Source organism: Salvelinus sp. IW2-2015, linkage group LG22 (assembly GCF_002910315.2).
Source record: "Salvelinus sp. IW2-2015 linkage group LG22, ASM291031v2, whole genome shotgun sequence".
Taxonomy (NCBI): Eukaryota; Metazoa; Chordata; class Actinopteri; order Salmoniformes; family Salmonidae; genus Salvelinus; species Salvelinus sp. IW2-2015.
The window spans coordinates 5,878,269-5,903,638 of NC_036862.1; the positions used below are offsets into that span (position 1 = coordinate 5,878,269).

General features: G+C 42.7%; 1 long non-coding RNA gene and 1 pseudogene across 1 annotated transcript; both read left to right on the top strand.

Annotated features, from left to right (window-relative positions):
• The first annotated feature begins 3,449 nt into the window (after nucleotides 1–3,449).
• LOC139022780 (uncharacterized) lies at nucleotides 3,450–7,573 on the top strand. The gene is made up of 2 exons (XR_011473811.1): nucleotides 3,450–5,597; nucleotides 5,776–7,573. It is a non-coding gene; the product is annotated as an uncharacterized lncRNA (long non-coding RNA).
• Nucleotides 7,574–8,362: 789 nt separating this feature from the next.
• LOC111982625 (putative lipid scramblase CLPTM1) overlaps nucleotides 8,363–25,370 on the top strand; it is a 29,235-nt pseudogene continuing 12,227 nt past the window's right edge.

Below are 25,370 nucleotides of genomic sequence, written 5' to 3' on the forward strand. Positions count from 1 at the left end.
TGGGGCTCTGTTTTTACCACAAAAAAATGATATAAATGAAATCACTTCTTGTAATAAAAAAAAATTGGGGTTGCCTGTTTGCATGTTATTTTGGCATTAATATGTGTCACATATYAGTTTGCAAACAATGTAATGAAAAATATATACAGTTGAAGTCAGAAGTTTACATACACTTATGTTGGAGTTGTTAAAACTCGTTTTTCAACCACTCCACAAATTCCTTGTTAACAAACTATAGTTTTGACAAGTCAGTTAGGACATCTACTTGTGCATGACACAAGTAATTTTTCCGACATTTGTTTATAGACAGATTATTTCACTTATAATTCACTGTATCACAATTCCAGTGGGTCAGAAGTTTACCTACACTAAGTTGACTGTGCCTTTAAACAACAAAAATTCCAGAAAATTATGTCATGGCTTTAAAGGCTTCTGATAGGCTAATTGACATAATCCGAGTCAATTTGAGGTGTACCTGTGGATGTATTTCAAGGCCTACCTTCAAACTCAGTACCTCTTTGCTTGACATCATGGGAAAATCAAAATAAATCAGCCAAGACCTCAGAAAAAAATTGTAGACCTCCACAAGTCTGGTTCATCCTTGGGAGCAATTTCCAAATGCCTGAAGGTACCACGTTCATCTGTACAAACAATAGTACGCAAGTATAAACACCATGGGACCACGCAGCCGTCATACCGCTCAGGAAGCAGTCTCCTAGAGATGAACATACTTTGGTGTGAAAAGTGCAAATCAATCCCAGAACAACAGCAAAGGACCATGTGAAGATGCTGGAGGAAACTGGTACAAAAGTATCTATATCCACAGTAAAAAGAGTCCTATATCGACATAAGCTGAAAGGCCGCTCAGCAAGGAATAAGCCACGGCTCTAAAACTACCATAAAAAAGCCAGACTACGGTTTGCAACTGCACATGGGGACAAAGATCGTACTTTTTGGAGAAATGTCCTCTGGTCTGATGAAACAAAAATAGAACTGTTTGGCCATAATGACCATCATTATGTTTGGAGGAAAAAGGGGGATGCTTGCAAGCCGAAGAACACCATCCCAACCATGAACCTCTGGGGTGGCAGCATCATGTTGTGTGGGTGCTTTGCTGCAGGAGGGACTGGTGCACTTCACAAAATAGTGGCGTCATGAGGAAGGAAAATTATGGGGATATATTGAAGCAACATCTCAAGACATCAGTCAGGAAGTTAAAGCTTGGTTGCAATGGGTCTTCCAAATGGACAATGACCCCAAGCATACTTCCAAAGTTGTGGCAAAAGGACAACAAAGTCAAGGTATTGGAGTGGCCATCACAAAGCCCTGACCTCAATTCTATAGAAAATGCATGGGCAGAACTGAAAAAGCATGTGCGAGCAAGGAGGCCTACAAACCTGACTCAGTTACACCAGCTCTGTCAGGAGGAATGGGCCACAATTCACACAATTTATTGTGGGAAGCTTGTGGAAGGCTACCCAAAAAGTTTCACCCAATTTAAACAATTTAAAGGCAATGGTACCAAATACTAATTGAGTATATGTAAACTTCTGACCCACTGGGAATGTGATGAAAGAAATAAAAGCTGAAATAAATCATTCTCTCTACTATTATTCTGACATTTCACATTCTTAAAATAAAGTGGTGATCCTAACGGACCTAAGACAGACTTTTTGCTCAGATTAAATGTCAGGAATTGTGAAAAACTGAGTTTAAATGTATTTGGCTAAGGTGTATGTAAACTTCTGACTTCAACTGTATATAATTGAGTTTATAAAGCCTCCATACAAACATGCTTTCTTGAGTAAGGCAGCTCCAAAATGCAGGGTCTATTTTCACCTCTGAATTTCACCTACTGTTCTGAYTTGGTGGTGCACATGCAGCCTATAACATGTTTTAGAGAAATGTAATCATAGAATATTGTAAGAGCTTTCATTGTCTGCTTATATGCCCCATTAATTATCCTACTGTTCTGACTTGGTGTACAGGGAGAACACTGTAAGAATGGCCCATTTTCTGAATTCTGTCGCTGTACATTTCAAAAGTGGTGAACAAATAATTATATTGACTACGTTTGTCCTAGCTCGCTCATTAATTCATGTCTTAATCGAAATTACGGATTGCCTCATATCCGCTTGTTGTCCCCTTATGCCATAGTTTGTACATCTCAATTGTCAGTAGAAACCACATTTGTTTAAGCAAGTTCCTCAGCGGGCATCTGAATGGGCACCTGGTGTTGTTTCTCTATGCAAATAATCTCAGTGCAACACACACACATACACACCATGATGTGAATGTTTTAGAGTTAAAATATGCAAAATTGTTATGTTCATTGAAAAGTGCCCATCTTTCTGACAGTGGGGTTGGCACAAGAGCTAGTTTGATTGGTTTGTCTAAATAGAAGAATGTCAGACAATGTGCGCATTTGTGACTTTATTTTGCCTGGAGAACGAGTTCCCCGGAGAATGAAGAGTGTGACCAGGTGAGAGAGAGATGGTATGTGTGTGACCGGAGAGAGTTTTACTTTATGATTGAGAGAGAGAGCTGTGACCTACTGTGAACAGCAGCACGTACACCTGGATGTGCAGACAGACAGAGTGTAATGAGGCAAGGCCAAACACCCCCATCTCAGCTTGAAACAGGAATGTAAACTTTTCATCTAGGGATGGAGGTAGTGGGGAAGCTGTCTGTCTTCTGGCTGCACCCGATACTCCTTTCTTTGATCTTCTCTTTTCTTCTCTCAGTCCTAAATTCTAATTTGATGCACAGATGTTATTTTATGTTCCTGTCTGATCCATTTATTTCCCATTCATAAATCTATGAGTAGATATTGGAGCAGACAACCATTATATTTCAAAGGCAAGGCCTGGTAATAACTTTTCAAAGGTAACCATGTGTCTCTTTCTCCCTGTGATTAATATGTCACAGAGCAGTGAGCACCTTAGCAGGGAAGGACAATTTTATCTTATTCTACACTAGACTAAATGAAAATAAATGTTTTTTTTTTTTTTATCAACAGGTTAACTTTAAAATCATTCAATGCGCTAATAAAAAAATGCTCTTATCACAATTGAACATTGTTTGTAACAATGTATATAGCTAACGTTATGACTTTGTTGCAAAAGTAACAATATGGGCTTTATACCATGGTTTATGGCGCGACTACGTGGATACAGTTGGTACTTCCATAATTTTGGCGTGGCACTTTCTCCAAAACCCAGCTTTAATTCCAACATTGATGATTGGTTACTAATCATGAAGTCCCCCTCCGTCAACATGATTGGCATCCCAAAGCCTTTCTTTCTGTTACGACGTCTTAGAAATGTGATACCCAGTTGGTCAACCTAAATACCCACCCGACATTTTAACGACATGACTGGTTCACTGTGTTTGTGGGCGGGTATAAACTTCCAGAACTGGGCGTAACAGGATCTGTGACGTCGTTGAGGGAAACTAAACAACCACCCGTTCACTGAGATTATACAGCACATGGTACCTGCATTGATTTAGTCTAAAAACACCAAGTGAACTGATAGTATAAATTTGTTTACAGAGACAGTCAAGAAAAGCGCAAAAGAACATGTAAATATTTGTGAGGGACCAAGCTGGAACTGGAAGGACTCACGTTAGCTAAGTTTGTATAACTTGCTGAGTGCGTGCTACTAACGTTGCTATTTCAAAACTTAACTAGTTGTGTACTATTTAATCGGGTAACAATGCTAGCTAGCTGGCTAACTGTTGTATTTGATGAAGTGGTCGTTGTTGCCTGAGTAAATTAAACACCGGCGAAACTAAAGCTTGAAAATGGACAATTCACATGACACCCGCAGCGTATGTCCCCTGTTTAGTATTGTTCACACTGGAGTCACGTGTAAGATGGGACCTACTGTTGGCTCTGTTGATAGGGTCTCTTAACCCAGGGGTTCCCAAACTTTTTCACTCTGGGCTCCCCTTCCAACATTGGGGAACATCCCGCGCACGCCACGTCTATTTCTATGGGCACGGTTCATGGCACACTGTTCACACCCCTCTTATTGGTGGAGAGAATTTTGCAGGTTTAAAGCTTATTTCCTGCTATTTTACACATGTTGTCATAGGGTGCAAATAAGAATTTGCTGTTTTTTTTGCAATTCTATRAATTTTGCCACGTCTGTATTTGAGTGACAAAAAAATGAATCATATATATGGGCTAAAAAAACAAAATAGAATAAAAAACATTAGCTGACATGGGCTAGTTGATCTGGACATTTCTGGCAAGTTATAAATAGCTCTCTAATGTATGCAAATACTAACATGACAAGAACTGATGATGCACTACCCAATTTCGAAATTGAACCTTGTGTATTCTACTATTACAACTTTCAAGAGTACGTTTAAAGCCAGGCTGAGACCCCTGTGCCTCCCCCTGCTGACCCACAAGCGATTTCAACACTCACATGATTGCTGACCACAGCATGGTTGGGTATAATTTGTGGAACGTTCCAGAATCTGTTCCATAAACCTTGTAAAGTACAAGGTTGCCAACAAACAATGCATACAAAGTAACCGAAATATGCATCAGCTCACCACGTACACTACCGTTCAAAAGTTTGGGGTCACTAAGAAATGTCCTTGTTTTTTTAAACAAAAGCACAAAAAAAAATCTATTTAAAATAACATCAAATTGATCAGAAATACAGTGTAGACATTGTTAATGTTGTAAATGACTATTGTAGCTTGAAACAGCTGATTCAAATAATAATAATTGATGGAATATCTACATAGGTGTACAGAGGCCCATTACCAGCAAGAGCCAGTTTGCGCTGTTCTGTGAAGGGAGTAGTACACTGCGTTTTATGAGATCTTCAGTTTCTTGGCAATTTCTCAGAACAAGAACAGACTGACAAGTTTCAGAAAAAAAGTATTTGTTTCTGGCCTTTTTGAGCCTGTACTCGAACCCACAAATGCTTATGCTCCAGATACTCGACTAGTCTAAAGAAGGCCAGTTTTATTGCTTCTTTCATCACTACAACAGTTTTCAGCTGTGCTAACATAATTGCAAAAGGGTTTTCTAATGATCAATTAGCCTTTTAAAATGATCAACTTGGATTAGCTAACACAACGTCCCATTGGAACACAGGAGTGATGGTTGCTGATAACGGGCCTCTGTACGCCTTTGTAGGTATTCCATAAATAATCAGCCGTTTACAACATTAACAATGTCTACACTGTATTTCTGAACAATTTTTTTATTTTAATGAACAAAAAAATGTACACTTCTTTCAAAAACAAAAATTTCTGAGTGACCCCAAACTTTTGAACGGTAGTGTATGTTCTTGAGAGATTTCTGTATTTCATTTTAAATAAATTTGAAAAAATGTCTAAACAGGTTTTTACTTTTTCCATTATGGGGTATATGGTTGAATTTTTTAAATCAATGTTGTTTTCGGGCTGTAACACAACAACATGTGGAATAAGTCAAGGGGTATGAATACTTAATACTTAAGGCACTCCTTCCAACATAACTTATTTTCTGTCTTGCAGGTATTGTAGATTTCAAGCCAGGTCATTGGGTGGGAGTGAAGTATAACGAGCCTCTTGGGAAACATGACGGGCAGGTGATGCCAACGGACATAATTTTGTGACGTCACCGCATGGTGTCTGAAATGTTCACTGTTTAGTGGTACCTTACATCTTGACTTGTCTTTCTGGTAATTAACCTGTGGAGAGGTGCAGACCTGATGAGTTTCTCTGTCATAAATGTACTTGATGTCTCCACTCTCTCTTTCCTTACAGTGTGAAGGAGAAGTGATACTTTGAATGTGAGAACAAGTACGGTGCGTTTGTCAGGCCCCTCACAAAGACCGTGTGGAACTTCCAAGAGGAAGACTTTCGTCTGGATGAGATGTAGGACTGTGATGCTGTCAAAGGGCGTGGGCAGATGGGTTCAACATTGACCTCCAAGTCTGATTACGAACCCGGGGCGAGGGACAGTGTCATTGTGATTAATAACTTTATTTTGTTTTGTAGCTGGTCAGGGAGGTATGGGTTGGACTATAGAGAGCTGCAACTGGGGAAGGAGGCAGTATCACCTAGGACCGAATCTAGCGTTTGACATCTCTTGTGGCGCCGCGGTCTAAGGTACTGCATCTCCGTGCTAGAGACGTCATGACAGACGCCTCTAGCAACAAAATAAAAAGGTGGAATTTACTGTATATTGAATGAGGAGAGGTGAGAAAAGCACAACGTTTTTCCTTGTTAAAAATACATTGTCGACGTATTTAATGTAAATGATAACCATGTGGTCCAACTATTTCCTTTGATCCAGTGGATGTAGAAAGCACGCGTTCCTAAATTGATGTCCTCAGAATTGAGTTGAACCTGAATTGCCCATCACATCCTAGATTCTATATGAATAGTAGACAGTCATAAAAATCACAACATTGTTCATCATATGTCAATTATCATCCCAAGCCAGGGTTCTATCAAACTTTCTAAAATAAATCCCATGCTTTGGAATGCAAGAATTCAAGCAACAACAAAATATCTATTTGTACTACTGACTAGTGGCAAAATGTTCAGTTTATTTGAATTTCTGTTAGTTCATTGGTTATTGTACCATAGAAGCCGTTTGTTTTTGTGTGTCGTGTCCCTGTTCTAGATTCTGGAAACTTACATTGTTTCTAACACTCCAACACAACCGCAAAGCTCTCCAGAGGGTGGTGAGGTCTGTACAACGCATCACTTGGGGGCAAACTACCTGTTCTCCAGGACACCTACAGCATCAAATGTCACAGGAAGGCCAAAAAGATCATCAAGGACAACAACCACCCGAGCCACTGCCTGTTCACCCCACTACCATCCAGAAGGCAAGGTCAGTACAGGTGCATCAAAGCTGGGACCGACTGAAAAACGGCTATCTCAAGGCCATCACAGACCGTTAAACAGCCAACACAGAGGCTGCTACCTACATACAGACTCGAAATCACTGGCCACTTTAATAAATGGATCACTAGTTACTTTAATAATGCCACTTTAATAATGTTTACATCTTACATGCTCATCTCATATGTATATGCTGTATTTTATACAATGTATTGCATCTTGCCTATGCCGCGTGGTCATTGCTCATCCATATATTTATACGTACATATTCTTATTCCATCCCTTTAGATTTGTGTGTATTAGGTAGTTATTGTGGATTTGTAAGATATTACTGCACTGTCGGAACTAGAAGCACAAGCATTTCGCTACACTCGCATTAACATGTTAACCATGTGTATGTGACCAATATCATTTGATTTGAATGTCAGAACATCAGTTGTGCACATTGACAGCATACAGTTCAGACTGACTGCCCAGGTGGCGACAATGCACTTTTCATCTGGATATCACGTCTTATCTGCACTTCTACTGAGCTTCATTGTACTTATCCTTTTTTTATTGAATTGTATTTTTCCCCGGATGTTGTCAGCAACTAACAGGCCCAGAGTTGTTCAAGATTTGCCATCTGTTTTTATGAAATCTCAAAGGTGTTGATGTGCCAAGGTGTAATGGTATCTTATGCATAATAAAAAGTAGTATTACCAGCAGATGTGATGATCAAGGTGTATTTGACCGATTCTTACTATAATTCACCATTTAGCAGGACAGAAATAAAGTACCTCATGCATGGTGAAAAGAGATGTCTAGGCATGGGTTAAAGACGATGGTCATCACACTTATCCTGAAACTGTCAGGTTGCAGTGGGACACTGGACAGGGAAGGAATATGGTCGGTGGTGGGAAAAATACTCCATTGTCATACTTTAGTCAAAGTAAAGATACCTTAATAGAAAATGGGTGAAAGTCACCCAGTAAAATACTACTTGAGTAAAAGTATAAATCATTTCAAAAACAGATGGCACAATGTTCTTGTTTTTATTTATTTATGGAAGCCAGGGACACACTCCAAATCAAATACATAATTTACATTTGTGTTTAGTGAGTCTGCCAGATCAGAGGCAGTAGGGATGACCAGGGATGTTCTTTTGATAAGTGTGTGAATTGGACCATTTTCCTGTACTTTTGGGTGTCAGGAAAATGTATGGTGTAAAACTTATTTTTAGTAATGTCGTGAAGTAAATGTAAACGTTGGCAAAAAATATAAATGGTAACGTAATAATACTCCGAAAACTTCGTAAGTAGTACTTTAAAGTATTTTTTACTTAAGTATAATACCACTGAGTTACAACAGGCACAAATACAGTAAGCAAAGCATACAGTAAAGAGAATGTGGCAGATATAACACACCGCGGTCTCTATTGTTTAAAATAGGGATTGCTGAAAATAGACCAACATGGGATGACTTGCTTCTTTGCAAAAAACGTCACGTTGACGTACCAATCTGAGCTCACGCGAGAACTGCGATTTCATTGCCAGTGTGCGACAGAGACAGCGAAGATGGCGTCGCAGGAGACCGAAGCTTCTCCGCAAACCAACGGCGAGGTAAAATGAATGAAATTGTATGACTGTCATCAATCTGTGACCGTACTAATAGCGACATATGGTTTACTCGAGAGGAGTGAGTGGCATTGCAGATATTGCTATTGAAGTGTGATCATTTCACACGAGCCTCTGTCGTTGTCAATGCCGGTCGGTTTAAAAACGACCCCCTGCCTTTCACGATGCGCTTATTACAGCATCTTGCAAGGTAGTTATTTTCTGCTAAACCAACATTAGAACTGTTGACAAACATATTTCTAAACAAAGCAATGAGGTCGGTACTTGGGGAAACAGATACACGTCATGACAGTATATTATTGGGTTAGCCAGCTTTAAACTAGTTAACGTTAGCTAGTTATTATTAGCTGGCTAAGTAGTTAGCTACAAGTGGCTAACTAGACTGACAATGCTATTTAGTCGGCGTATGTACCTATCTCACGTTAGCAGATTAATTTGTTGAACGGCTTTCTATAATGGACTAACGTTATTCATTGACTGACTAGGCTAGTCTGCTGCATATCATTATTGACTGGGTGCGAAACGAATCACAGCCCGTCGCTKAGAATATATCGAACATCGATGTGATTTCAATATTGCAAGTACGGATGTGCTTTCTATATTTGGGGTAGTTAGTTATCAAATCAAATCAAATCAAATTTTATTAGTCACATACACATGGTTAGCGGATGTTAATGCGAGTGTAGCGAAATGCTTGTGCTTCTAGTTCCGACAATGCAGTAATAACCAACAAGTAATCTAACCTAACAATTCCACAACTACTACCTTATACACACACAAGTGTAAAGGGATAAAGAATATGTACATAAAGATATATGAATGAGTGGTGGTACAGAACGGCATAGGCAAGATGCAGTAGATGGTATTGATACGGATAAAAATATTACATATGATGACATACTGTAAGAGGTATGTAAAATAAATGGCATAGTTAAAAGTGGCTAGTGGTACATGTATTACATAAAGATGCAAGATGCAGTAGTGATGTATAGAGTACGATATACATTGAGATGGGTATGTGGGTATGTACATTATATTAAGTGCATTGTTTTAGTGGGCTAGTGGTACATTTTTACATAATTTCCATCAATTCCCATTTTTAAGTGGCTGGAGTTGAGTCAGTATGTTGGCAGCGGCCGCTAAATGTTAGTGGTGGCTGTTTAACAGTCTGATGGCCTTGAGATAGAAGCTGTTTTTCAGTCTTCGGTCCCTGCTTTGATGCACCTGTACTGACCTGCCTTCTGGATGATAGCGGGGTGAACAGGGCAGTGGCTTGGGTGGTTGTTGTCCTTGATGATCTTTATGGCCTTCTGTGACATCGGGTGGTGTAGGTGTCCTGGAGGGCAGGTAGTTTGCCCCGGTGATGCGTTCTGCAGACCTCACTACCCTCTGGAGAGCCTTACGGTTGTGGCGGAGCAGTTGCCGTACCAGGCGTATACAGCCGACAGGATGCTCTCGATTGTGCATCTGTAGAGGTTTTGAGCTTTTGTGACAAGCCGAATTTTCAGCCTCTGAGGTTGAAAGAGCGCCTGCTGCGCCTTCTTCACGACGCTGTCTTGTGGGTGACCAATTCAGTTTGTCGTGATTGTACACCGAGGAACTTAAACTTTCCACCTTCCACACTGACCCGTCGATGGATAGGGGGGCTCCTTGCTGTTTCCTGAAGTCCACAATATCTCCTTTGTTTTGTTGACGTGAGTGTGAGTTATTTCCTGACACACCTCGAGGGCCCTCACCTCCCTGTAGGCCGTCTCGTCGTTGTTGGTAATCAAGCCTACCACTGTAGTGTCATCCGCAAACTTGATGATTGAGTGTGGAGCGTGCATGGCCGCAGTCGTGGTGGTGAACAGGGAGTACAGGAGAGGGCTAGAACGCACCCCTGTGGCCCCAGTGTTGAGGATCAGCGGGTTGAGATGTTACCTACTCACCACCTGGGGCGGCCCGTCAGGAAGTCCAGGACCAGTGCACAGGGCGGTGATGAACCCAGGGTCTCGAGCTTGATGACGAGTTTGGAGGTACTATGGTGTTAAATGCTGAGCTTGCAGATGAACAGCTTCTCACAGGGTTCCTCTTGTCCAGATGGTATGGCAGTGTGGTTGCGATTGCGTCGTTCTGTGACCTATTGGGTCGGTAAGCAATTGGAGTGGTCGTAGGTGTCCGGTAGGGTGAGTGATATGGTCCTTGACTAGTCTCTCAAAGCACTTCATGATGACGGAAGTGAGTGCTACGGGGCGGTAGTCGTTAGCTCAGTTACCTTAGCTTTCTTGGGAACAGGAACAATGGTGGCCTCTTTAGCATGTGGGAACAGCAGACTGGATAAGGGATTGAGATATGTCCGTAAAACACACAGCCAGCTGGTCTGCGCATGCTCTGAGACGCGGAGCGTCGGGAATGCGTCTGGGCCTGCAGCCTTGCGAGGGTTACACGTTAAATGTTTTACTCACCTGGCTGCAGTGAAGAGAGCCCGCAGGTTTGTAGGGGCCGTGTCAGTGGCACTGTATTGTCTCAACGGGCAAAAAAGTTGTTATCCTGTCTGGGAGAGCAATCCTGGTCCGCGACGGGGCTGGTTTTCTTTTTGTATATCCGTGATTGACTTAGACCCTCCACATACCTCTTGTGTCTGAGCTGTGTAATTGCGACTCGATTTTGTCTCTTTACTGGACTTGCCTGTTTGATTGCCTTGCGGAGAGAATAGCTACATCGTTTGTATTCGGTTATGCTTCCGGTCACTTGCCCTGGTTAAAAGCAGTGGTTCGCGCTTTCAGTTTCCAGCGAATGCTGCCGTCAATCCACGGTTTCTGGTTTGGGAATGTTTTATCGTTGCGTGGGTACGACATCGTCAATGCACATTCCTAATGAACTCGCTCACCGAATCGCATATTCGTCAATATTGTTGTTGGACGCAATGCGGAACATATCAATCCGCGTGATCGAAGCAGTCTTGAAGCGTGGAATCAGATTGGCACCAGCGTTGACAGACCAGAGCGCGGGAGCTTGTTGTTTGTTTGTTTGTAGGCTGGAATCACAAATGGAGTCGTGGTCAGCTTTTCCGAAGGGGGCGGGGGGGCCTTATATGCGTGCGGAAATTGTAATACATTGATCTAGGTTTTTCCAGCCTGGTAGCACAATCGATATGTATGAATTTAGGGAGATTTTGTTTTTAGATTAGCCTTGTTAAAATCCAGCTACGATGAATGCAGCCTCAGGTGTTGGTTTCCAGTTTACAAAGTACAGATAAGTTCGTTCAGGCCATCGATGTGTCTGCTTGGGGGGATATATACGCCTGTGATTATGATTGAAGAGAATTCCTTGGTAATAATGCGGTCGACATTTGATTGTGAGGAGTTCTAGATCAGGTGAACAGAATGACTTGAGTTGTGTTTTGTGTTGTATGATGATCACACCAGTCCGTTTATCATAAGGCATACCCCCGCCCCTCTTCTACCAGAAAGATGTTTGTTTCTCTGTCGCGCGATGCATGAAGAAACCAGCTGGCTGCACGACTCCGTTAGCGTCTCTTGAATAGCCATTGTTTCGTGAGACAGAGCACGTTGCAATCCCTAGATCTCTCTGGAATGTACCCGTGCTCGGAGTTTCTCAACCTTATTGTCAAGAACTGGACATCTGGCGTAGTATGCTAGGAGTGGAGCGCGATGTGCCGTCTCCGAAGCCTGGCCAGGAGACCGCCTCGTTTGCCCTTTTACGGCGTCGCGCACAGGGTCGCCGGCTGGTCAGATCCATTGTATGGGTGGAAGGCAACACTGATCCGTTCGGGAAGTCATTCCTGTAGTAGGAACGATGTGAGTACTTAATGTTTACTTTCAGTAGTTCCTCCCGACTGTATGTAATGAAACCTAAGATTACCTGGGGTACCGATGTAAGAAATAACACATAAAAAAACAAAATACTGCATATTTTCCAAGGAACGCGAAGCGAGGCGGCCATCTCGTTTCGGCGCCGGATGAATGTTATGGATGGATGTTACATCTTGTTATTAGCTAACATGCAGATCCGACCTGCTTGTTTACAACTGCACTTGGGTCAGACGGGCTTCCTGTGTAGATTAAGACACAGCGAAACTGGCTTAAAATATGGGTTGGAAACCTACTGTACCTCAATCCAGGGATGAGAAATGTGCTGAATTATCCCATTATACACAGAGAAGATTGAATGACAAATAGTTTTTCCTAAACTGGTCTCAAAGCGTTTAGTTTTATACTGTATGTAAATCTGAGACAATCCATTTAGTATGATATGTTACCATGTATGGTATGTATTAATTTGTGGATGTCTATCACCCATTTCGCATGATATGTTAAGAATTTGTTATGAATTCTAGCTAGGCGGCTAACGTCGGCTAGGCTAGGCGGCTAACGTCGGTGTTATCTAGAAGGGTTAAGGTAACATACTAAGTACTTGCAAAGTTGTTAAAGTTACAATTAGCTAAAATGCTAAAGTTGTCCATGATGAGAACTTGCTAGACAATCTTATTATATGCCCATCCATCCACCCGACCAACCCCCCTTTTAATTTTTGCCTTAACATATCATATTAATTTGAGTGTCCCAGATTTAGTTTTTTTTGGAAAACTGCCCTTTTCATCCTCATGGTAGGTAGCAGGAGCCACATTAGCCATTTTGGAATTGCAGTTTCAGACAATCAGCTCTTGTTCAACGGAATTGCCTTTCCATAATGGCTGCTATGGCTATCCCTGGCTATCTTATCCCCGAGACGCAGGCTAAACTACACAGGAAGCCTGTCTGACCCTAGTTCAGTTGTAAGCAAGAGGGTCGGATCTGCTAGTTAGTTATTAGCTAACTAGGTAGCCACTTCATGTCCAAGCTCCATGAGTTCCTTTTGCAAATTTGAGGAACATTTACCTGTGTGACAATTTTGGTTTAGGCAGAGGGAAAATGAGTACAAATTTACCCCTGACATGGTTATGCTTAGATAGAAAAACATGTTTTGCTGGTAAATCAATTATCATTACTTCATCAAACAGTTTGCTTAAAGCATCAGGCAAACCTATAGTTGATTTTATTAAAACACATGGGGTGTGTCTATAAATGTAGACCAATCGATTGGTCGAAAGAACAGACGACTTTCGGTCAACCAAGATTTTATTTTTGTCGGGGACAGCCCTAATGCAATGGATTATAACTGGGAGTGTCTCCCTCTCTCATAGGAACCAGTTTGGTCCTTCTATCTCAGATACTGTCACTCATCTCCCCAATGAGGAATGCTATAGGAGCCATGGCAGCAGCTCTCATCTGATTCTCCCATGAAAGATTGACATATTAGGGCTGTCTTGTTGGTGGTTTTGAACGTTTGTAGTCTGCGTCCAATTGGCAGAATTTAATGTGTAGTAGTAGGTTAAATGTAACCCAAGTTGAAAATGTGAGTCGTAATGATTTGCTGCTTCAGATGACCTGGCCTCAATCCCCCGACCTCAACCAAATTGAGGTGGATAGGGATGAGTCAGACCGCAGAGTGAAGGAAAACCAGCCAACAAGTTCTCAGCATATGTGGGAACTCCAAGACTGTTGGAAAACCTTTCCAGGTGGTTGAGAGAATGCCAAGAGTGTGCAAATGGTGGCTATTTGAAGAATCTCAAATCTCAAACATATTTTGATTTGTTTTACACTTTATAGGTTACTACATGATTCCATATGTGTTTTTTCATAGTTTTGATGTCTTCAGTAGAGATAGAGATACTCTGAATGATCGGCTATGAAAAGCCAACTGACATTTACTCCTGACCTGTTGCACCCTCGACAACCACTGTGATTATTATTTGACCCTGCTGGTCATCTATGAACATTTGAACATCTTGGCCATGTTCTGTTATAATCTCCACCCGGCACAGCCAGAAGAGGACTGGCCACCCCTCATAGCCTGGTTCCTCTCTAGGTTTCTTCCTAGGTTCTGGCCTTTCTAGGGAGTTTTTCCTAGCCCCCGTGCTTCTAGACCTGCATTGCTTGCTGTTTGGGGTTTTAGGCTGGGTTTCTGTACAGGACTTTGTGACATCGGCTGATGTAAGAAGGGCTTTATAAATACATTTGATTGATTGATTCACTATTATTCTACAATGTAAAAAATAAAACCCTTGAATGAGTAGGTGTTCTTAAACTTTTGACCGGTAGTGTATATATTTGCTCCCATCTCAGTGAACTAATCCATTGCGGAGGCCTAGACTAAAAGCCAATTTATGCTTGATCTGAAAATGTGGTCGGATGTTCCATATGGAGGGTGTGACGCAATTGTGGAGCCTCCAGAGGCCAAATCGATCTCCGTACCGCATTGCGCCTCCTAAATTTTGTAACAATGAGGAGGGTTCTGTATAACTCAGCGTTGACATGATTGGTTGACGGTAGGTGGGAAAGGTACATTGTGTAGAAAACTCACTCACTTCCTTGTCAACAGCTGTCCACTGCTCCACGAAGCTCAAGAAGTATGAATGCCCTGACCTGTGCCGAGGCCGTTTCACAATAAGTGCTGCATGGCCAATGAAAATGTTGGATTGACCATGCGTCCAGATGCACAATACTTCTCTCTCCAGAATGCGTGATCTCCCGCCAGTTTGTGCACATTCATTGTTTCATAACTTCAGTGAATTGTTTGCGTTTGATTGTTAGTGAATATCTATTCCCCATTACATATATCACCAGTAGTACATTTACTGTTAATTCCTATAATTTCAAATCTACAATGTTTGTTTATTTGGTTATATAAATATCTGTTAATGCATTCAATATTATTCCTTCCCGTTATCATTGTCGGAGTGGACACATTGTTTGCAGAGTGCACAACCTATGCTACACTTGTGAAAACAAGTGGATAGAATTTTGATTAACCAAATGACAATGATTTTGAGAAAAGATGTTATTATAAATAAAATTGAACTGTTTCACAAATGTGCTTATGAAAACCATAACTGGCACGCAGATCGGTAGAAATTGTCAAATAAATTGGCATTCCACATAAGGTCGCCGAGTCTTCGTGTAACCTGTTACCGGCAACTTCAGAGTAAAGTCAAAATCTTAGGTCAGGTTTTTTCTTCTTCTTCTGGTTATCTAGATCTCTGGCGCTCTCTTGAGTCATTAGTCTTATTTCATCAAACCGTAAACTCAATGCATATAGTTGATTTTATTAAAACGCATAGGGTGTGTCTGTATATGGAAATTACACGCTTAAACATTTTGAAAGAACCGATGACTTTCGGTGAACCAAGATTGGGTATGTGACTCACCTAATTCATTGGAGATTCTTGAAATGAGTCCCAGACTGGATAACCCCAAAGTGACACTTTCAGTCACCGGTGTTGGGTCTTCTTTTTTGTTTTGCATTAGTTCTACTGTCGACAGAACAAAATACGCCAGACATAGGTACATTTTTTGTTGTTGTCTAACCACATTTCCATCTACAGTTTTTATGTGAGTAAAATCATGACAGCTGTAATGGAAACGGGAAGTTTTGGAACAATTTTATAAATGCCGACAGACTACGGATGTTAACCATTAATTGGTTAGCCGCCTAAAATACATTTGTCCGGTAATGCTTATCGGTCTATAGGTGCATTTGCATTATTGAGTGGAATTAAATTGGTGCGTGTGCATGACAAAATCACACATGCACAGCATACGGGGGCTAGTTTGCGAAGCGGAATAGCCTATCACCTGTCACACACAGTGCAGGAGAATAGCTCCTCAAAAAGCCTGTACTGAAGTGAAATGTGCTTTTGTAAGCACAGTAATTGCTCAACAAATAACTCTAAATGAGCGTCCGGTCGTATATTTGTTTGAAACCTCAACGTTTTACTTTATTGAGTCATGTCTTACCTTGCTTCAAAGTAGCCTTGCGAAAATCCATTCATTGAAACGTGGGGGAAATTATTTTATAAAGACTTCCTCATGCCATTAACGAAAATGTCTCTCCTGTTCTATTGGTTTTCATATCAACTTCCTTTTGTTGTCCACAAGCCAAAGTCACAATCCTAGTCCTGTTAGAAACTCATCCTAGTTGTTGCTATTAGATTCCCCCTCTAAGTTTCTAATGGAGATTTTCATCAAATCTAATTTTATTGGTCACATGCACATGTTTAGCAGATGGTATTGCGGGTGTAGTGAAATGCTTGGGTTTCTAGCTCCAACAGTGCAGTAATATCTAACAATTTCACAACAATACACACACATTTAAAGGAATGGAGTTAAGAATATAGCAATATTTGGATGAGCAATGTTGGAGCAGCATAGACTAAAAGAAAGTACAATAGAATACAGTATATACATATGAGATGAGTAATGCAAAATTTGTAAACATTTTATTAAAGTGACTTGTTCCAGTTATTTAAGTGGCCAGTGATTTCAAGTCTATGTATTTAGGGCAGCAGCCTCTAAGGTGCAGGGTTGAGTAACCTGATGGTAGCCGGCTAGTGATGGCTATTTAACAGTCTGATGGCCTTGAGATAGATGTTTTCCAGTCTCTCGGTCCCAGCTTTGATGCACCTGTACTGACYTCGCCTTCTGGATGATAGCGAGGTGAACAGGCAGTGGCTCGGGTGGTTGTTGTCCTTGATGATCTTTTTGGCCTTCCTTTGACATCGGGTGCTGTAGGTGTCCTGGGGGGCAGGTAGTTTGGCCCCGGTGATGCAATGGGCAGACCGCACCACCTTCTGGTGAGCCCTGCGGTTGAGGGTGGTGCAGTTGCCATATCAGGTGGTGATACACCACGACAGGATGCTTTCAATTGTGCATCTGTAAAAATTTGAGGGTTTTAGTTATTAAGCCAAATTTTGGCGCTGTTGCAACTTCACAACATTCTCTGTCTGGGTGGACCATTTCAGTTTGTCAGTGATGTGTGCGCCGAGGAACTTGAAGCTTACCACCTTCTCCGCTGTGGTCCCGTCAATGTGGATAGGGGGGTGCTTCCTCTGCTGTTTCCTTAAGTCCATGATCAGCTCCTTTGTTTTGTTGACGTTGGATGAGATGTTATTTTACTGGCACCACCCTCCCAGGGCCCTCACCTCCATGGAAGGCTGTCTCGTCATTGTTGGTAATCAGGCCTACCACTGTTGTGTCGTCTGCAAACTTGATGATTGAGTTGGAGGCGTGCRTGGCCACGCAGTCATGGGTGAACAGGGAGTACAGGAGGGGGCTGAACACACACCCTTGTGGGGCCCCTGTGTTGAGGATCAGCGACGTGGAGGGGATGTTTCCTACCTTCATCACCTGGGGGGCGGCCCGTCAGGAAGTTCAGGACCCAGTTGCACAGTGCRGGGTTCAGACTCAGGGCCCCAAGCTTAGTGATGAGCTTGGAGGGTACTATGGTGTTGAAGGCTGAGCTATTTAACAGTATTCTTACATAGGTATTCCTCTTGTCCAGATGGGATACGGCAGTGTGATGGCGATTGGATCATCTGTAGATCTATTGGGGCGGTAAGCAAATTGAAGTGGATCTAGGGTGTCAGGTAAGCTAGAGGTGATATGATCCTTGACTAGTCTCTCAAAGCACTTCATGATGACAAAAGTGAGTGCTACGGGCCGATTGTCATTTAGTTCAGTTCGTTCCTGTACCCAAGAAGGCAATGGTGGACATTTTGAAGTATGTGGGGACAGCAGACTRGGATAGGGAGAGATTGAATATGTCTGTAAACACTCCAGCCAGCTGGTCTGCGCATGCTCTGAGGACACAGCTAGGGATGTCTGGGCCGGCTGCCTTGCGAGGGTTAACACGCTTCCCACCTTGGGACGACTTCCTTTGTTAGGGCTGAGAATAAGCGTATTGTCATTATATGAAGATCTCTGTTATTATTTTATGTTGGTCACGTCATTTTACTGTTTGGAAAACTTACTGTTTGGAAAACTCGGTTAATAATGAGCGTCAGTTAGTCGGCAGCAAAATTGACTGACATTTTGCATCCCTACAACAGACAATTTGTTCAGACAATTTGTTCGTTCAACATTGTGGGATCTTTTTGTGTCGTTAAAATGTTTTATGCAATAAATGGAGGTGGATATCAAAGTAAACTTGAAGTCACGCGATGGTCGTCCCACTACGACTCGGAAAACCATGCATTTTATTCAGCTACAGATTAAATCAATTGATGAACTTCACAGGGTGGTGAAAATGCAAGGTGATAAGCGTGATGCTCCTTTTCAATAAATATCGAGGGTCTTATTCTGTGGACATGATGGTTGATGCTTGGCTGCCGTTTTGATATTTTGAAATCTCGCTCTTTTGTCCATAATAATCTCATTATGTAGGCTATACACGCACTGTATCTGTGAGCTGTTGGCTAGAGGGCACATGCCAATACCAGATTGGGCACATTCACTATATAACACAACATTTAGAGTTGAAAATGTGATGGAAACCCATTTAACTTGTATCTTTTAGACTGTACATGGGAATTGAACAGCAAAAGTCATGTGCACTATGTCATCACGCACAGACTTTTGTCCAAAACTAGTCAGTTTGATGGAAACGTCTCTGGTGGGAAAATGCACATATTTTGTTTAGGCAGAGTTTAGAATATTCGCATGAAAATCTGTCACCTAGCTAGTGAAATGGATTATGCGGTTTTTAAAAAACATTTTTGCAACCTACGCTCTCCTTTATCAGTGAACTGTTGTCTAGAGGGCATCCACCAAGACAAGATTGGGCAAGTTTGCTATTGATAGCAACAGTTTTTGTGACAACCAATGGAAATGCAATGGAATCCCATTGAACTTCAGTTTTTTTATTCAGTACATGGAAACCTATGTGGAAAATGTGCTATTTATTTGCACTATGCTATGTCATCAGGCATAGCTTTTCATCCGTAACAAGCCAGTTTGATGGAAAAACCTGTATCTTTTTAGTCTATAATTAGCTAGTGGAAGGCAACCTATTTTAGGATTCCCTGATTGATCTATTGTGTGTGTGTGTGTGTGTGTAGGTGAGCAGCAATGGAGCTGTTGCAGCCGTGGATGGCCAGGCTGTACAGACTGCTGCTGGGGACCCTGCACAGCAACAGCCGGCTCCACCACCCAATGCATGGTCGGTCATAAAAGGAGTCCTGTTCAGGTGGGTCAGAGATGTACACACACACACACACACACACTGATATGAAAACAGTAGACAGCCCCTGTTTACTTGAATGTGGGATGTGTTTTTAACCTCTCTAGGGGCTGTGGGACGCTACCGTCCCACCTGACAAACATCCAGTGAAATTGCAGAGCGCCAAATTCAAAATCAGAAATACTCATTATAAAAATTCATGAAACATACAAGTGTTATACATCGGTTTAAAGATTAACTTCTTGTTAATCCAACCACGGTGTCAGATTTCAAAAAGGCTTTACGGCGAAAGCAAACCATGCGATTATCTGAGAACAGCGCCCAGCAGACAAATCATTACAAACAGTAACCAGCCAAGTAGAGGAGTAACAAAAGTCAGAAATGGCGATAAAATATAATACTTACCTTTGATGATCTTCATATGGTTACACTCCCAGGACTCCATGTTACACAATAAATGTTCGTTTTGTTCGATAAAGTCCCTCTTTATATTCAAAAACCTCCATTTTGTTGGTGCGTTTTGTTCAGAAATCCATTGGAACAAAGCGTGGGCACAGCAGACAGACGAAAAATCTAAAAAGTACCATAAAAGTTCGTAGAAACATGTCAAACTATGTTTATAATCAATCCTCAGGTTGTTTTTGTCATAAATAATCGATCATATTTCAACTGGACAATAGCTTCGTCAATAGAAAACGAAAAACAAGAAAGGCACGCTCCCGTTCACGCGCAGGATTCATGTCTGGAAATTTCCACTGTCCTCTCATTGAAACAGCCATTTCAAAATAATAGCACTTCCTGGATGGATCTACCTCAGGTTTTCGCCTGCCATATCAGTTCTGTTATACTCACAGACATTATTTTAACAGTTTTGGAAACTTTAGTGTATTTTCTATCCAAATCTACCAATTATATGCATATCCTAGCTTCTGGGCCTGAGTAGCAGGCAGTTTACTTTGGGCACGCTTTTCATCCAAAATTCCGAATGCTGCCCCCTACCCTAATGAGGTTAAGTAGTATGGTTGATGGTAAGGCTATCCTCTAATGGGGTCTGGGCCATGCCCTAATTTGACTGGGATAATGGCCTTCTCCCACTCTAAACTGCCACATTCACCTAGAGTGGTCTGCTAGTTTAGGTCTGTTAGAATCAGGGTGGAGCTCAGTCCCATTTACAGCTCTACCGACCCGCAGTCAATTAATTTACAGTGCCTAATAGATTCAAATGCAGGCTTTGTATTGTGGTGTCATATCAGGGGATTGTTGCCAGAGACAAATTGCACTCATTAGAGAAAAACCAGTTCACACTTCAAAACACAGGGTTTAAAGTGATTGGGAGGTAACCTTGGTTGTTGATACAATGACTAAAGACCTTCATTCAAGTCATGCACACCAGCAGCATTTAATTAAATGAATCTCGGAGGTGTCTTGTCTTAAAGGTGTGATTTTGTTTAACTTTCAGTGTTTGCTAGATGATAATAAATGTTCTCAACCTATTGGAGTCACTCTAAACTCTGCTGGTCTTCTCATGAGTGGAGACAGAAACAGAGTGCTTGGGCCAGCGAGGGATTAGAACGACATTTAAGGTGCATTAATGAGTATCAGGAGAGTTGGGTCCTATCATAGAAGCAGTGCGGTGTGAGAGTTCCGTACTGTTGCAACACATTTCCCTAGAGTATTTCAGTCAGCTGATACTTGAAGCTCAAAACAAGATGTCAAACTTGGAAGAAGCCCCCGTTGTTGTGAGCCTGACAGTGGTAGTTCGATGGGATACGAGACCATCAGATTAGGCAACAGGGTTCAATCCTTTCCAACGTCTGATGCTAAATATATATATATATATATATTATATATATACTGCTCAAAAAAATAAAGGGAACACTAAAATAACACATCCTAGATCTGAATGAATGAACTATTCTTATTAAATACTTTTTTCTTTACATAGTTGAATGTGCTGACAACAAAATAACACAAATTATCAATGGAAATCAAATCTGGTTTGGATTTGGAGTCACACTCAAAATTAAAGTGGAAAACCACACTATAGGCTGATCCAACTTTGATGTAATGTCCTTAAAACAAGTCAAAATGAGGCTCAGTAGTGTGTGTGGCCTCCACGTGCCTGTATGACCTACCTACAACGCCTGGGCATGCTCCTGATGAGGTGGCGGATGGTCTCCTGAGGGATCTCCTCCCAGACCTGGACTAAAGCATCCGCCAACTCCTGGACAGTCTGTGGTGCAACGTGGCGTTGGTGGATGGAGCGGGAGACATGATGTCCAGATGGTGCTCAATTGGATTCAGGTCTGGGGAACGGGCGGGCCAGTCCATCAGCATCAATGCCTTCCTCTTGCAGGAACTGCTGACACACTCCAGCCATGAGTCTAGCATTGTCTTGCATTAGGAGGAAACCCAGGTCCAACCGCACAGCATATGGTCTCACAAGGGGTCTGAGGATCTCATCTCGGTAGCCTAATGGCAGGTCAGGCTACCTTGGCGAGCCATGGAGGCTGTGCGGCCCCCCAAGAAATGCCACCCCACACCATGACTGACCCACCGCCAAACGGTCATTGCTGGAGGATGTTGCAGGCAGCAGAACGTTCTCCACGGCGTCTCCAGACTGTCAGTCTGTCACATGTGCTCAGTGTGAACTGCTTTCATCTGTGAAGAGCACAGGGGCCAGTGGGCGAATTTGCCAATCTTGGTGTTCTCTGGCAAATGCAAACGTCCTGCACGGTTGTTGGGCTGTAGACAAACCCCACCTGTGGACGTCGGGCCCTCATTCACCTCATGGAGTTGTTTCTGACTGTTGAGCAGACACAGCACATTTGTGGCCTGCTGGAGGGTAATTTTGCAGGGCTCTGGCAGTGCTCCTGCTGCTCTTCTTGCACAAGGCGGAGGTAGCGGTCCTGCTGCTAGGTTTGTTTGCCCTCCTACGGCCTCCTCACGTCTCTGATGTACTGGCCTGTCTCTGGTAGGCCTCCATGCTCTGGACACTACGCTGACAGACACAGCAAACTTCTTGCCAATGCTCGCATTGATGTGCCATCTTGGATGAGCTGCACTACCTGAGCCATTGTGCCAGCATTCAACATCAGCCAGGAAGCATAGGAATGAGTGGTCCCACCTGCAGAACCACTCCTTTATTGGGGGTGTCTGCTAATTGCCTATAATTTCCACCTGTTGTCTATTCCATTTGCCAACAGCATGTGAATTTATTGTCAATCAGTGTTGCTTCCTAAGTGGACAGTTTTTGATTTCACAAAAGTGTGATTGACTTGGAGTTACATTGTGTTGTTTAAGTGTTCCCTTTATTTTTTTGAGCAGTGTATAAACAACAGCTTGTCTTCATCTCAACCTTTTTATGCCAAGTGGGATCGTTGGTATTACCCTAACTTTTACCTAACATYAACATTAACATTAACCCTTACCTTAACTGGTTTAAATTTAAACTTCAATGGGGTGATGTCTGTTGGGTGGTCTCAATCATAGAAGTATAATTATGTTTCCATGGTCTCAAGCATCCCACTTAGTAAAATGTGTAGTGTAAAGGGATTTTTCTAAATGTTGAATTGATTTCAATTAGACAATCCTGACCTTCTCTTCCCTTGTCCTCGTCCTCTGCAGGATCTTTGTCATCTGGGCCATCAGTAGCTGGTTCCGCAGGTCCTCTACTCCAGACCCCAGTACCCCAGCAGGGGCACCACACTTACCCAGCCGAAACCTTTTCCCCAAGGAAAGCCTCATGGTACGCCAGCCTTTTCGCACCGTTCTGCATAAGCAATTAACCCCAGGTCATTTGACTGTATTGACTTCCTGCTGACCTTTGGTCTGTGCCTGCTGCTCAGTGTAGGTTCTCTGGGTGAGCTGTGTGAACAGCTGGTGTCCGTTGACGAGCTTGGTCCTGGCTCGCTTGTTGACTTGCGCTCAGTAATTTAGTGCACACTGCCGGACAAAGAAGCTGTGCTACAGCAAACAACCACCCAAAGTAGTACCATATGGGAAAATCAATAGGAGAACATGAAGGAAAATGGAAATAAATGTTAACCTGTTTTTCCTTCTGTCCTCAGGACCTGTATGTGTACATCTCCCAGGACGAGGTCTTCTCTGACTTCAACGACACACAGTCCCTGTTCTGGTTCCATAGAGACCTGGTCTACGGAGACTGGAACACTGGAGAAGAGGGGGACGGCTGCTATGAGCACTCACTGGATCTGGACATCCAAGAGGTGAGGGGGGGGACTGGGGAGGGGGATGTAAGAGTAGGATTCTCATTTTCTAATCTCTCTCTGATTCTATGTGCTACAGAAGGTTCAAATGAATGGTTCCCTCTACATCCACGTGTATTTCACGAAGACCGGATTCCACCCAGACCCCAAACGCAAGGGCCAGTATCGTCGGCTAGCGACAGTCCATGCCACGCGAAGTAAGTAGCTGACACACACCCCCTACTCTGGTGCATGCATGACCTTTTCAAACTAGTATGTAAATGGTTTGACTCATGTTTTCCTCTTTGACTCTTTCAGTGCTGAACAAGTTCAAACGCAGGAAGTTCGTGAAGACTAAGAACCTGCTGACGGGGGAGACCGAGACCGACCCGGAGATGATCAAGGTCAGCTGTGTTTACCATGATTCATAGACCCCATTCCTTTTTCAGTCAGTAGACCCAGTCCACACAGTATTGATTGACTGCCGTTCCTCTTCTCCCCCCCCCCCCCCCCAGCGAGCGAGAGCACGGCCCAGTGGAGATCATCTCCACTGGCCCCCAACTCACATCAAATGGTGGAACGACCATACAGCCTGGGTCAAGGGCTGGTCCCTCCACTGGACCAACGAGTAAGCTCTACGCACCTATTTCGTGCTTCTCAGTGGGTCATACCAGAGCATTTATAGGAGGGTTGAGATCTATGTTATTTCAAAAGTCAACTGAAGGTGAAATACCTTTAGTTACTGCTCTATTCTGGCTGTCTCATTTTCTCAACCCATTATTTTTACCCTTCCCAACCCTACAGATGTGAAGTTTGACGCGGTGAGCGGCGACTACTATCTCTATCGTCTACTTCAACGACTACTGGAACCTGCAGAAAGACTACTACCCCTCAATGAGACTCTGCAGTCGCTGCCTCTGGCGCCTGTCCTACTGCCCGCTGTCCCTGTGGCGCTGGCAGCTCTACGCTGCCCAGAACGCCCCGTCACCATGGAACTTCCTGCCAGAGGACACCTACGAGCAGTCTGACGAGGACCAGGACTCTGTCAAGGTCAGGGGTTAGAGGTCATAGGCCAGGGGAGGGTGTAAATAGAGAAGGAGATATAGATCTGGTTTTGCTTTGCTCCTCCAATGTAGCACATCTTAGAATCAGACTGGTCCCGGAGTCTAGTCCATGTTGTTTCTCTGGTAACAGTTGCTAAGGAACTGTGTTTTCTCTGTAGGTGGCCCTGCTGGAAACCAATCCGTACCTCCTGGGCGTGACCATCGTAGTCTCCATCGTGCACAGCATCTTCGAGTTCTGGCATTTAGAATGGTGAGCTCGCCGTGCCTCTGTTTCTACAGCTTAACCTTTCTAGCCCGGGGTTCCGAAACCCCCCCACATTCCACTGAAATTCAAAAATATTTTTTTGAAATATTTAACTTTCAACATTAACAAGTCAATACAGCAAATGAAAGATAAACATCTTTGTGAATCCAGCCACATTAAAAAATATTTTACAGCGAAAACACCACATATGTTTATGTTAGCTCACACCAAATACTTGAAAAGTACAGACATTTCTTTCACAGCACAGGTAGCTTGCACAACAACCCCAAATAGAGAGAGATTAGTCACTAACCAA